This window comes from Eleutherodactylus coqui, chromosome 9 (assembly GCF_035609145.1).
Source record: "Eleutherodactylus coqui strain aEleCoq1 chromosome 9, aEleCoq1.hap1, whole genome shotgun sequence".
NCBI classification, from domain to species: domain Eukaryota; kingdom Metazoa; phylum Chordata; class Amphibia; order Anura; family Eleutherodactylidae; genus Eleutherodactylus; species Eleutherodactylus coqui.
In genome coordinates this window covers 112,990,114-113,005,182 of record NC_089845.1, presented here as the reverse complement: position 1 = coordinate 113,005,182, position 15,069 = coordinate 112,990,114, and the positions used below count along the sequence as shown (strand labels likewise).

Below are 15,069 nucleotides of genomic sequence, written 5' to 3'. Positions count from 1 at the left end.
GCTGCCTAGCCGTGCCAACCCTCTGCAGTGTGTGCCTGCGGTTCCTCCTCATGGCAGACGCACTTATAAATAGACATGAGGGTGGTGTGGCATGAGGCCAGCGTGTGGCATGAAGGCAGCTGATGGCTGCGCAGGGACAATTTGGTGTGCGCTGTGGACACTGGGTCGTGCAGGGGGGGGGGCAGCATGTAACCCAGGAGAAGTGGCAGCGGAGTGTCATGCAGGCAGTGATTGTGCTTTGTTGGAGGTAGTGTGGTGCTTAGCTAAGGTATGCATTGCTAATGAGGGCTTTTCAGAAGTAAAAATTGTTGGGAGGGGGGCCCACTCTTGCCGGTATTGTGGCTTAATAGTGGGACCTGGGAACTTGAGATGCAGCCCAACATGTAGCCCCTCGCCTGCCCTATCCGTTTCTGTGTCGTTCCCATCACTTTCTTGAATTTCCCAGATTTTCACAAATGGAAACCTTAGCGAGCATCGGTGATATACAAAAATGCTTGGGTCGCCCATTGACTTCAATGGGGTTTGTTATTTGAAACGAACCCTCGAGCATCGCGAAAATTTCGTCCCGAGTAACGAGCACCCGAGCATTTTGGTGCTCGCTCATCTCTAAACAATACCTATGCAGCCCGCTAAAACAAAAGCTGTATGTTCCATTTTCATGCGATAATCGTGTTTTTAATGCCCCACATCACTCATTGCAAGGATGGAGTGTGTTAAAAACGTTGTTGAGAGCATTTAAAAACACTGTTCTAAAGCTATGAAAAATGTTGTGTTTTCAAAAAAAAATTCACAAACGCCTGTGTGAGAGTGGCCTTAAGGAGATCTACCAAAAAAATGCACAGAGCACTACTTTAGTGTACATTAAAGTGTGAAAATAGTTTTTTAATGTCTTATTTCTAGGCTGAGATATGACTACTTGGGCGTTCTAAGCCTAAAGCCCAAGACTGCACTACTGACAGTCTGATTTCTGCCAGCGGTAATGTTACCATGGAGACCTTGCATAGATTTAAAAATCATTATAGGCAACAATATCCACATGTATCCAAGACAAGTCATCCCCTGATAGAGATCAGGAAGGGGTCGTGTTGTCAGTAGTGCAGCCTCAAGCGTTGGGCCTATAACTTCCAGTATTCATATCTCATAGAAAAGATGACAGTTGTTAAAAAAATGATTTTCCTATATTTAATGGACACCGATGAGCTTTTAATAATGCGGTCCTGGCAAGCCTGCTTCCAGCTCTTCTTAAACTGTGTGGCGCTCGCCTCTCTAAGGGATTGTGTTCTTTTATAGCAATTAACAATTTTGTTAAAACCTGAAGTTTTCCAGATTCAAGCCCAGAAACTGTACTAGTGCTATAATCATGGGGAAAGAGTTCGGCCAAGGCTTCATAGACTCTCTGCTCCTCACATTCGTGCTTTTCTCCTGAAAGAAGAAGAATAGTAAAGAAGTTAGTAGATCCCTAAGTATTTCCCAAGAAAATGAAATTCCTGCAACTTATGTAATGATCTATTTTTACTGCAGGCAAGTAGCATGCAGGCATTCACTGAGCTTTGAATCAAAGGATGTACAGACACACATAGTTTTTCTAGTATATCACAGCTGGACAAAAAAAAGAGAATTCACAGAAAAGCCACCCTGGCAGAGATCTTGCGGCCTGCCCTGCATGCCATTGGCTGAGTGCTTGGCGACACCCTGTCACTGACAGCACCAGGCACTACCTGTCTTGGCAGAAGTACAAACGGATGGACCACTCTCCTGTGGCAAGGGTCACACAATGATAGCTCCGTGTCATCGTGTCATCATACACTTCCACAAATGTGTGAAGGTCAGACTTGGATAGATCTCTGTTCTTTAAAAGGACAAGGAAACCTTTGTGCATGAAAAATCCTAAGTCCTTGCAGAAAAAATGATGCACTTATCTGTATTTTTGCTTGGCATTTTCATTCTTATGCACTTAACACGCCTTATATATACTGTGCCTCAAGTCCCCTACTGAGACTTGTGGCTGATGGGATGTAATCAGCACAAGCTCAGCTCTCCCTCCCTTCTGTCAGAAGCTGTGTAGCCACGCCCACTCAATACTGTATAGCCACACCTACACAATGCTATTACTCAGTTTACCATTAAAGGCTCATTTACATGCAAAGACAAACTTTCAAACGATTGAAAGATTGACAGTTTTAGCGATCGTTTTGCATAAAGTACTAATGCTCATTAGCACTTTATCAGCTTCATTTGTGTGCAAATGAGCCTCCAGCAGTTGTTTGCAAATCCTAGCATGTGGCCTGTACTTTGCACTCAGCTGCATTTGTCTTTGCAGGGGCTACCGCGGGTTGTCAGCTGAATACAATGTAATCAGCTCCTTCCATGGAAAACACAGCGGTCCCTGCTATCTCTCTTGATGGCTTAACGATAGATTTTATGCTCACCTAAAAATCATCGTTCAGCCGAAGACTGAAAGACGGAAGCATTTACACACAACGTATCGCTCAAAAGCCATGGTTTGAACAAATTTTGAGCGATAATCATTGCGTATTAATGGGGTTTTACTAGTGGGAGATAGAGTGGAACAGATAAATTCCATGTAGTTGATTACAACATAGTGCTATCTCTAGATCAAATGACAAGATGGTGGAAGATGAGCTGAGCTAAAAAAATTTAGCCCAATTATAGTTTGTATGATCTGGATGGAGAGCAGAACATAACAAAACAGTACTAGAAGGTACAGCATGCTGGGCCATGGGAGCTGGTGAGATAATCAGTATCTCCCAGCACTGCCATACTGGCCTCTGTAACAAGTTTTTGCCCTCCAGACATATCACAGGTTTTTTAATCCTCTTTTACTACTTACAATTTGGAGTGACTGTAATAAACAATGACATATTTCCATAGACTGCACTTCCCAGTGTGGGAGACTTACATGAACTTACAAATGACTAAATGTGCTGCTTTTTTCCTGTCACTGCAGAAAGCCCCTGAGTGGTCATGTCTTACAAATCCCTTGCTGTGTAACGTTTCCCACCCCCCCCCCACACACACACACACACACACATACACACACAGTTGCTCCTTCCCAGACAGGATAGCAGACTAGGGGAGGGGTGGAGAAGTTTACTCTAACAGATTTTGCAAGTCTATCAGTCCTCCAATCTGCAATGCCTTGAAAAAGAATACAAGTGAATAGAAATTTTTAATTAAAACCAACAACAAAAAGTCTTCGAAAAATGCACTGATTAAAAAAAAAAATTGAAGACACCAAACAAAAGCCCATTTAGACAACGCCTCTTGCTCAGTATTCACTTAAAGCAGTCTTTTGAATGATAAACGTTGCGTCTAAATGCACGGACATCGTACAGTTTTCGTGCATGAGTCATTTCTCGCTCAATTCTAGTGTTCTAAAATTGAGCGATGAATTCTTACAGCGGTGCAGGCTGTTATCACAGTCGGCAGCACTGATAACATTCTTTCAGCTCGTGTCCTGCTGGTAGTTCAAAGCGGGATGCGAGCTGTAAGTGCGGAGAACAATGCAGCTGTTTGCTCATGCAAAATAGCTGTATTGTTCGCCGAGTGATGGCTGCGGTGTCCCGTTCCACCTGCATAGCTCTTTAGCAGCTAATTAGCTACTATAGACTATGCAAAGATGAATGCTCAAAACTGTCACTCAAACTGTTGTTTGAGTGATCATCTTTCAGTGTAAATGGGCTTTAATTTAACTTTCAAATTATCTGCTAATCCTGAAGGTTCACATACTTTTGCCACTCACAGATATGTGATATTGAATTATATTCCTCAATAAATAAATTACCAAGTCTAATATTTTTATCTCATTTGTTTAGGTGGGTTCTCTATATTTACTTTTAAGACGTGTGAAAATTAGGTCAAATAAAAGTAGAAAATTTTGAACCAATCACAAACTTTCAAGCATCACTTTTACATGCAGCAGTCCAGCAGGATAATGCTCGGCCGCACACACAAGAGGGTCATGGAAATGTCCCCACAACATTGTCACACTTCTGTGGCTGACAGAATTATCCCCAATAGAACATGAATGGGACCATCTGGGATAAGAACTTCAACAGCCTACGAGTTTGCACTATTTAGAGGTTCAGTTACAGCAAATGTGGACCGATATGCCACAGGATGCCATACAGAAACTGTATGTCTCCATGCCCGCCCGTATCACATCTGATATCTAAGCTAGAGGTGGTACAACAGGGTACTAGAGCCTCCATGCCAGCCCATATCACATTTTGTATCCAAGTTAGAGATGGTACAACAGGATACTAGAGCCTCCATGTCAGCCCGAATCACATCTTGTATCCAAGCTAGAGGTGATACAACAGGGTACTAGAGACTCCCTCTAAGGGGTCAGTTCTCCATATTAAATTATCTTTTTGCTCCAATATTGTAATCAGTTACTTACATCAATGTTTTTTTTTCTTTTACAATGAGTGTATATGGAGTATATATAGCTTCTAGAGATGAGCGAGCACCAAAATGCTCGGGTGCTCGTTACTCAGGATGAAATTATCGCGATGCTCGAGGGTTCGTTTCGAGTAACGAACCCCATTGAAGTCAATGGGCGACCCGAGCATTTTTGTATATCGCCGATGCTCGCTAAGGTTTTCATTTGTGAAAATCGGGGCAATTCAAGAAAGTGATGGGAACGACACAGCAACGGATAGGGCAGGCGAGGGGCTACATGTTGGGCTGCATCTCAAGTTCCCAGGTCCCACTATTAAGCCACAATACCGGCAAGAGTGGGCCCCCCCCCTCCCAACAAATTTACTTCTGAAAAGCCCTCATTAGCAATGCATACCTTAGCTAAGCACCACACTACCTCCAACAAAGCACAATCACTGCCTGCATGACTCTCCGCTGCCACTTCTCCTGGGTTACATGCTGCCCAACCCCCCCTCCCCCCCGCACGACCCAGTGTCCACAGCGCACACCAAACTGTCCCTGCGCAGCCTTCAGCTGCCCTCATGCCACGCCACCCTCATGTCTATTTATAAGTGCGTCTGCCATGAGGAGGAACCGCAGGCACACACTGCAGAGGGTGGGCACGGCTAGGCAGCGACCCTCTTTAAAAGGGGCGGGGCGATAGCCCACAATGCTGTACAGAAGCAATGAAAAATCCAATCCTGTGCCACCTCCATCTGGAGCTGCACACGTGGGCATAGCAATGGGGAACCTATGTGCCACACACTATTCATTCTGTCAAGGTGTCTGCATGCCCCAGTCAGACCGCGGTTTTTTATAAATAGTCACAGGCAGGTACAACTCCGCAATGGGAATTCCGTGTGCACCCACAGAATGGGTGGCTCCCTGGAACCCACCGGCTGTACATTAATGTATCCCATTGCATTGCCCATCACAGCTGAGGTAACGTCGTGCTTAATGCAGGTGGGCTTCGGCCCACACTGCATGCCCCAGTCAGACTGGGGTTCTTTAGAAGTGGACACATGCAGTTACAACTCCGTGTGGACCGACAGGATGGGTGGGTGCCAGGAACCCACCGGCGGTACATAAATATATCCCATTGCATTGCCCATCACAGCTGATGTAACGTCAGCTTTAATGCAGGTGGGCTAAAAATTAATGGGATTACACTGTAGGCGAGGGCCCCCAAAAATTGGTGTACCAACAGTACTAATGTATCTCAGAAAAATTGCCCATACCCAACCAAGAGGGCAGGTGAAACCCATTAATCGCTTTGGTTAATGTGGCTTAATTGGTAACTAGGCCTGGAGGCAGCCCAGTTAAAATAAAAATTGGTTGAGGTGAAAGTTTCAACGCTTTAATGAGCATTGAAACGTATAAAAATTGTTTACAAAAATTATATGACTGAGCCTTGTGGGCCTAAGAAAAATTGCCCGTTCGGCGTGATTATGTGAGGTTTCAGGAGGAGGAGCAGGAGGAGGAGGATGAATATTAAACACAGATTGATGAAGCAATAAGGTCCCCGTTTTTGATGGTGATAGAGAACGATGCTTCCATCCGCGGGTGCAGCCTACGTATTGCTTAGGTATTGCTGCTGTCCGCTGGTGAAGAAGAGAAGTCTGGGGAAATCCAGGCTTTGTTCATCTTGATGAGTGTAAGCCTGGCGGCACTGGCGGTTGACAGGCGGGTACGCTTATCCGTGATGATTCCCCCAGCCGCACTAAACACCCTCTCTTACAAGACGCTAGCCACAGGACAAGCAAGCACCTCCAGGGCATACAGCGTGAGTTCAGGCCACGTGTCCAGCTTCGACACCCAGTAGTTGTAGGGGGCAGAGGCGTCACCGAGGACGGTCGTGCGATCGGCTATGTACTCCCTCACCATCCTTTTACAGTGCTCCCGCCAACTCAGCCTTGACTGAGGACCGGTGACACAGTCTTGCTGGGGAGCCAGAAAACTGGCAAAGGCCTTGGATAATGGTCCCCTGCCTGCGCTGTACATGCTGCCTGATCTCTGCGCCTCCCCTGCTACCTGGCCCTCGGAACTGCGCCTTCGGCCACTAGCGCTGTCGGATGGGAAGTTTACCATCAGTTTGTCCACCAGAGCCCTGTGGTATAGCATCATTCTGGAACCCCTTTCCTCTTCGGGAATGAGAGTGGAAAGGTTCTCCTTATAACGTGGGTCGAGCAGTGTGTACACCCAGTAATCCGTAGTGGCCAGAATGCGTGTAACGCGAGGGTCACGAGAAAGGCATCCTAACATGAAGTCAGTCATGTGTGCCAGGGTACCTGTACGCAACACATGGCTGTCCTCACTAGGAAGATCACTTTCAGGATCCTCCTCCTCCTCCTCCCCCTCCTCCTCTGGCCATACACGCTGAAAGGATGACAGGCAAGCAGCATGTGTACCCTCAGCAGTGGGCCAAGCTGTCTCTTCCCCCTCCTCCTCATGCTCCTCCCCCTCCTCCTCCTCCTCAACGCGCTGAGATATAGACATGAGGGTGCTCTGACTATCCAGCGACATACTGTCTTCCCCCGCCTCCGTTTCCGAGTGCAAAGCATCTGCCTTTATGCTTTGCAGGGAACTTCTCAAGAGGCATAGCAGAGGAATGGTGACGCTAATGATTGCAGCATCCCCGCTCAGCATCTGGGTAGACTCCTCAAAGTTTCCAAGGACCTGGCAGATGTCTGCCAACCTGGCCCACTCTTCTGTAAAGAATTGAGGAGGCTGACTCCCACTACGTCGCCCATGTTGGAGTTGGTATTCCACAATAGCTCTACGCTGCTCATAGAGCCTGGCCAACATGTGGAGCGTAGAGTTCCACCGTGTGGGCACGTCGCACAGCAATCGGTGCACTGGCAGATTAAACTGATGTTGCAGGGTCCGCAGGGTGGCAGCGTCCGTCTTGGAGTTGCGGAAATGTGCGCTGACCCGGCGCACCTTTCCGAACAGGTATGACAAGTGTGGGTAGCTTTTCAGAAAGCGCTGAACCACCAAATTAAAGACATGGGCCAGGCATGGCACGTGCATGAGGCTGCCGAGCTGCAGAGCCTCCACCAGATTACGGCCGTTGTCACACACGACCATGCCCGGTTGGAGGCTCAGCGGCGCAAGCCAGCGGTCGGTCTGCTCTGTCAGACCCTGCAGCAGTTCGTGGGCCGTGTGCCTCTTCTCTCCTAAGCTGAGTAGTTTCAGCACGGCCTGCTGAAGCTTGCCCACCGCTGTGCTGCCGTGCCGCGCGACACCGACTGCTGGCGACGTGCTGCTGCTGACACATCTTGATTGCGAGACAGAGGTTGCGTAGGAGGAGGAGGAGGAGGAAGAGAGTGGTTTAGTGGAGGAAGCATACACCGCCGCAGATACCACCACCGAGCTGGGGCACGCAATTTGGGGGGTGGGTAGGACGTGAGCGGTCCCAGGCTCTGACTCTGTCCCAGCCTCCACTAAATTCACCCAATGTGCCGTCAGAGAGATATAGCGGCCCTGCCCGCCTATGCTTGTCCACGTGTCTGTTGTTAAGTGGACCTTGGCAGTAACCGCGTTGGTGAGGGCGCGTACAATGTTGCGGGAGACGTGGTCGTGCAGGGCTGGGACGGCACATTGGGAAAAGTAGTGGCAACTGAGAACCGAGTAGAGCGGGGCCGCCACCGCCATCATGCTTTTGAAAGCCTCCGTTTCCACAAGCCTATACGGCAGCATCTCCAGGCTGATCAATTTTGCAATGTGCACGTTTAACGCTTGAGCGTGCGGGTGCGTGGCGGCGTACTTGTGCTCAAACAGTGGCGCTAGCGACGTCTGGACGCTGCGTTGAGAGACATTGTTGGATGGGGCCGAGGACAGCGGAGGTGAGGGTGTGGGTGCAGGCCAAGAGACGGTAGGGCCTGTGTCCTCAGAGGGGGGTTGGATCTCAGTGGCAGGTTGGGGCACAGGGGGAGAGGTAGTGGTGCAAACCAGAGGCGGTGAACGGCCTTCGTCCCACCTTGTGGGGTGCTTGGCCATCATATGTCTGCGCATGCTGGTGGTGGTGGCTCCCCAGCTGATCTTGGCGCGACAAAGGTTGCACACCACTGTTCGTCGGTCGTCAGGCGTCTCTGTGAAAAACTGCCACATCGTAGAGCACCTTGACCTGTGCAGGGTGGCATGGTGCGAGGGGGCGCTTTGGGAAACAGTTGGTGGATTATTCGGTCTGGCCCTGCCTCTACCCCTGGCCACCGCACTGGCTCGGCCTGTGCCAACACCCTGACTTGGGCCTCCGCGTCCTCGCCCGCGTCCACGTCCTATAGGCCTACCCCTACCCCTCAGCATGGTTTATTACCAGTAGTGCAGAAACAGAATGCTGTAATTAAATGTGCCGCTTATTGGCCTGTGGTTGGAGGCTGACTTCGCTTACGGAACGCCAGGAAATAATTTTGCGCAAGCCTGCTGTAACACTTAGCTGGCTGCGTATGAATTAGGAGGACAACTACACCCAGCACAGACCCAGTACACTGAGGACAGTCACAGGCAGCCCAAATAGATTTTCTTCCCCAAATGTTTTTGGAAACGCCCACTGCCTATATACACTGTATATGTCTTCTCTCTCTGCGTCACCACTACTGGCCCTGGAGTATGTCAAATAACTGCACTCTGTTGCACTGTGGACTGGAATACAGCGGTGATTTAACAGCCAACACAGAGCCAGGAAATAATTTTGCGCAGGCCTGCTGTAACACTTAGCTGGCTGCGTATGAATTAGGAGGACAACTACACCAGCACAGACCCAGTACACTGAGGACAGTCACAGGCAGCCCAAATAGATTTTTTTCCCCAAATGTTTTTGCTAAGGCCCACTGCCTATATTCAATAAATATGTCTTCTGTCCCTGCCTCACAGTATATGTCTTCTGTCCCTGCCTCACAATATATGTCTTCTGTCCCTGCCTAACCACCACTTCTGGCCCTGGAGTATGAATAATTACTGCAGGGTGCAATGCTCTGCACGGCCGAAAAAAATTATGTGCAACACTGCAAAAAGCAGCCTCCACACTACTGCACACGGTTAGATGTGGCCCTAAGAAGGACCGTTGGGGTTCTTGAAGCCTAAAATACTCCTAACACTCTCCCTATAGCAGCTCCGGCACCAACAGCACTTTCCCTCCTCTATGTCAGAACAAATCTGTGGCGAGCCGTGGGAGGGGCCGATTTTTATACTCGGGTGACACCTGATCTCGCCAGCCACTCACTGCAGGGGGGTGGTATAGGGCTTGAACGTCGCAGGGGGAAGTTGTAATGCCTTCCCTGTCTTTCTATTGGCCAGAAAAGCGCGCTAACGTCTCAGAGATGAAAGTGAAAGTAACCCGAACATCACGTGGTACTCGTCACGAGTAATGAGCATCTCGAACACGCTAATACTCGAACGAGTATCAAGCTCGGACGAGTACGTTCGCTCATCTCTAATAGCTTTCTTTTTCATGGAGGTCTCTGTATACAATAGTGCAACAAACTACACTATTCCATATAGGTGAGTTAGGTATAAGGACATACAGAATCCCAATGCAGGCCAAAAGGACACTCTTTGGCCTCTGTTGGCTAAATGGTGTATAGCGCCTATGGATACAATTGCCACATGTGCCAGGAAAGCACCAGCTACATAGGTCAGTCAGTGGAAGGCAAAAGATAAGTCAACAATGCAATTACTGGGGAGGTAAAGGGAAGACACTGCTGTGACTACTGGGGAGCTGTGATGAGAGTGGGGTGAGACAAGTTCTTAAGTGTCCAGTGGTTCTGAATGTTTGTCCCTTATTAGAGACCTGCTGCTATATGTACACCCACACATGTATAGATGTACAACATTTATGAAAGCAGTACATCTTACACTGACCTGGATGGTTTTATAAAGCAAACATGGGTGGTTACAGAGTTTCTTCAGTGCCCCGATGCACACGAGGTGAGGACTGCCCTCCGCTGAGCCTTGCAGGCAGCACTTGACAAGACGAGAGTTCAGAAGTTTCTTGTAAAGTTCCAGCTGGGACGTGGAGGACTTGCAGAAAACAATGCTTTCAATTTTAGAAGGGAGAAATCTATTAATAACCTCCTGGGTTCTTCGCAGAATGAATAAACCCGTTATACGTCCAAGTTCTGCCGCTCTGTAGTCTCCTAATTTGTTTCTTTCTAGAAAACAAAACGCATTTAGAAAAAGATGGTTTTAAATAAATTGGAAATGATACTTGTCTTTTAATACTTAAAAGGGTTGGAAAAAAAAGGGTTGTTTTTTTCTCTCCTCAGAAACAGTGCCACCCTTGCCCATAGGTTGTGTCTGGTGTTACACTTCAGATCCATCCAGCCAAATTCTGACCTTCGATGTAAAGACCCCGTAGATCTCAGATGTTATACTTTGTGTTGCATCCTGGGAACCTGGAAAAGATTTCTCATCTAACTGCAGATCATATAAAAACGCAGGCAACTTCTGAATATACTTACTTTATTTGCTGATGGCTCGCGGGATCTAGTTATTGGTTCCTCTGTAAGTGGATAGTGAGCTGAGAATTCCTGGATTACCAAAGTCGATCAATCCATAAAACGCCTGGAGATCGTTCTGAACCGGAGTGCCTGGAAGAGAGTTCATTGCTACTATTTGTATCAAGCATTGGAAATTACAGAAATATATATGAAAACAAAAGAATAGGACAGCGCCTTGGGACAAGTTCCATGTTGCTCAGTCCGATGCGAGAAGTTAATAGAGCCAAATCCACACTAAGTGATATCCAAAAAAATGGAGAGCTGCAGCCAAAGAAAAGAATAAAGCCCCCATCAACAAGTGATGGGGTAAAAAGTCACAAAAACGATCACAATAAAGCTGCGCTGCGAACACACAACGTGGCTCTTTCAGGTGATTGTAATTGTATGTTTAGTAATTTTATATTTAAGTCAGCTATTTATGAGTGGTATTATATACTTGAAAAAGGCTCTTAACAGCCGAAACGCGTTGTGTGTATATGCCAGGTCCCCTTGAAAAGGGACCAATTTGTGTTTGTTAAATAATAAAAAACTGTTTCCTGATATCAGATCGTAAGGAAGTAACTTTCGATTCTGGTGGAGGTGGATCTCAGAGTTAACAATTGTGTAGAGCCATCTCGGATCCTTGAGGTGGGAGGTTGACACTCCCCTCTCCTAAGTGAGTATACATCATCCATCCTGCGTGTTCACAGCGCAGCTTTATTGTGATCGTTTTTGAGAAATATATATGACTAAGTGGAAGTGGATGCCAGTGAATGTAAACTATTACTAGTGAATGTGCAGGTTCACTAAAGTAATCAGTACATGTGTACTACGTTCACTAGTGATAGTGTTGCTATGGAACGGTCTAGAAAATGATGAACATTATGTGCAGCTGTTTTTTTCCCCCTTACTTTTTTGTTTAACTATGAGATTTGGCTATGGGGTCTTCTATTCTTTCACACAATACACTGCAATACTCCTGTGATGCAGTGTATTATTGCCTGCTAGTGTCATCAAAAAATGGCCTACTGTATGAATCAAGTTTTTGCTTTAAAAAATGTTTTTTAATTTTGATGTCCCAGTCTATCTTTGTGCAACTTTCACACTGACCACTAAGCCTTATTAGGCTGAGACTTTCTTTTCAGCAGAATAAGGCTGGGTTCACACGGAGCGGATTTGCTGCGGAAATTCCGTGCAGAATTTCGCCGCAGCAAATCCGCATGCGGCCGCAAATCCCGGAATTAGCCAGCCATGTGGACCAGATTTCTCAGAAATCTCGTCCACACAGGACAGCAAATCCGCTGCGGCTAAGCCGGCAGAAGCTGCCGCTGCAGCGCAGGTTTGCCGACCGCAGCATGTCCATTTTTTTTTCCCGCTGCGGCCGCGCTCTCCTCTATGGGAGCGCCAGCCGCAGCGGAAGAGCAGAAAATCTGTCATCCTCCTGACTGTATACTTATGGTCTGTAATTTATTTAGGTGACTATAGAATACAGAAGGTAATGGCAGTGTCTTCCCAGCAGGCAGAGATGAGAATATGGTATTGAAGGTTTGACAGGTGATTGGTGGAAAGCCACCAGTACAGTCAAGATGACAATTATTTATTTAGTGCTGGACAACAGGATTTTATTTTCTGTACAAGCCTGAATGCAAATGGCTATATTTTCCTGGATTTTGGCTGGCAACAATAAAGCCCTGTCTGAACTGTATCCTGGTGTCACTGTCCCCAACCACAACTTGCCCACCGCACTGTGCTAAGCCTCCACATCAGTCTTCAGACCCAGGCTGTCGTAAAACTCAATGGGCTATGTACAGGTAGGCCAAGGGGAATCTCATTCGCTTGACTGTCCTGCTCTATCATAAAAATTTCCCTGTAAGCAACTATAATAAAAGATATATATTTGAAAATTGCGAATAATAATGTAATTCTTTGACACATAGGGAGCTAAGACGAAACTCGCTAACAGAAAGGCTTGCAGCAAATAAAGAGAAAAGCTACCAGACAGGATGATTCTTCTGCTGCAAGACAAACTGCTGAGCACTGAAGTTGTTATTATCGAGCTGTTCTTTAGAAGATGGCCCTCGTCGCAGATGATGAGATCAAAGCTCAGATTCTGCAACTGCTCTAAAGAACGTAGTAACATCTCGTAGATGATGATGAGCACCGAATACAATGGAGAACCAATGAATTCTTCCCCTTTGGGATCCTAGAGGGAAAGACAAAAAAAGCTTTATTGCAACTATGATCATAAAATGTAACCCCCCCCCCCCCCTAAATACGCCACACAAAAACTGTCAAGGAGAAGTTACCATCCCTCACCAAAGCTTAGAGTACCTGTCTATGGCACCACTGGGTTTTAAATGGAATGATGTACATACAGTACAGGTGCGACCAATGTACCAGTCCAGATGCACTCAGGTGCAGAGAGAATTTTTTTTTTGTTTTAACTTCTACGGTTTTATTTCTAAGGCCATACTCGCAGATAACTCGGCAAAGTGCCTTGATTTTACTTTAGTTTTCGCAGGCCTCTGACAGCAAGTTTTAGAGCATCCCATCATTGATGAGGTGTGCTGAATGCAGAAAATAGAGCAGACAGAGCTTGAAAATCGTGGCGCTGGAAAGCGCCGCTTGCAAGCGTGTCTGCGAGGCTTCATTGAAATCAATGAAAGCATTATACTGCGGAAAAAACGGATGCGTGAGAGTGGCCGAACTCTACTGAACACTTTGCTGAACCTTACAAAATTAGTTATTATGGGAATATATTAAACCCAGGCTCGCACAAACGTATCTGGCAGCGTATCTGTTCATATGTAACTTTATAGATACTTGGTTTCCATCCCCATTCAAAAAGTTAAATCAATTGCTTTCAAATTACCAGAGTGAAGTGTATTGTTTGAGCTCAGATGATAATTTCACTGTGAGACCTCTACTACACCTTGTACACTTATAGAAAAACATAAAGCTTACTTGTCAGGGTAAGGAAACTTTAGGACACTCACATAACTGTGTATATGTATATATAAGATTGGAGAAAACCAAAGAAAGTAACTCAAAAGTCAATACAAAAAGTCAATCAAAATATTAAAGTTATTCAACTTTTTGAATAACTCGATAATCTCAGTGACAGAATGGCTGGATCTATGGTGTGTACTCCATCCCCGACACCAAGACTTCTCTCGCCATGCTGCCCATAATCATGCCCTTAGTCGTATTAACTATATATTTGGATCCCCCTTCCTAAGGGTGGCTTCACATTCATTCGGGAGGAGCTGCCTGTGATTGGCTGAGCACCTCAGCCAATCACATTCAGCTCTTTCAGCAGGCGGGGATTTAAAATACTAAATAGATCAGCACCACAGTGCAGGGGCAGCAGGAGAGGACGCGGGGATTTAAAATACTGATAGATCAGCACCACAGTGCAGGGGCAGCAGGAGAGGACGCGGCTGAGCCCTGGCAGCTGAAGCAAGGTGAGTATCTATTTTTTTTGTTTTTTAAACCGCTTTTACTTGATTTTCAGGGAAGGGCTTATATTTAAAGCCCTTCCCTGAAATCAATTGCCGGCAGCAGAATCCTCTACCGCAGCTGACATGTGTGACAGCTGCGGTAGAGAGTTGAAGAATTCCTCTGCTGCATCTGTCACAGTGGGAATTCTTTTAGTTAGCGGAGATGAAGGAAACATCTGTCGCATGCGGCAGATGTGTTCTTCATGCCCGCGGGGGTCACGGCAGGGGCGGACAGGTAAGTACATATTTAATTTTTTTACACTAAAATTTTTCTTTTTCAGGGAAGGGCTTATATGTAAAGCCCTTCCCTGAAAAAGAATGCAGGGGTGCCAGCAGACCATTGTTTTCAATGGAGCCGCCGGCAGCAGCTCCATTAAAAACAATGCACCGACCTCCATTCACGCGAGTTATTGTTCGTGTGAAGCCACCCTTATTCCTGAAAATTGACTCCATAGAATTCCTTCCTAGAGTAGTATCTGATCATTCACCGATTTGAATAATTCTGAGAAATCCTGGTCCAGTTGTCTCTAGGAGATGGCAGATACATCCGTTCTGTCCCTCACTGCTTAGCCCAAGTGATCGTATACCGGACCAGATCCAAATATATTATGAGGCACACAGGCTGCTTTAGATCCTCAATCTCTTATTAA

At 46.6% G+C, this 15,069-nt stretch overlaps 1 pseudogene; it reads right to left on the bottom strand.

The window, feature by feature from the left end:
- Nucleotides 1–1,305: 1,305 nt before the first annotated feature.
- Nucleotides 1,306–14,817, bottom strand: LOC136578687 (DNA repair and recombination protein RAD54B-like; annotated as a pseudogene).
- Nucleotides 14,818–15,069: the final 252 nt, after the last annotated feature.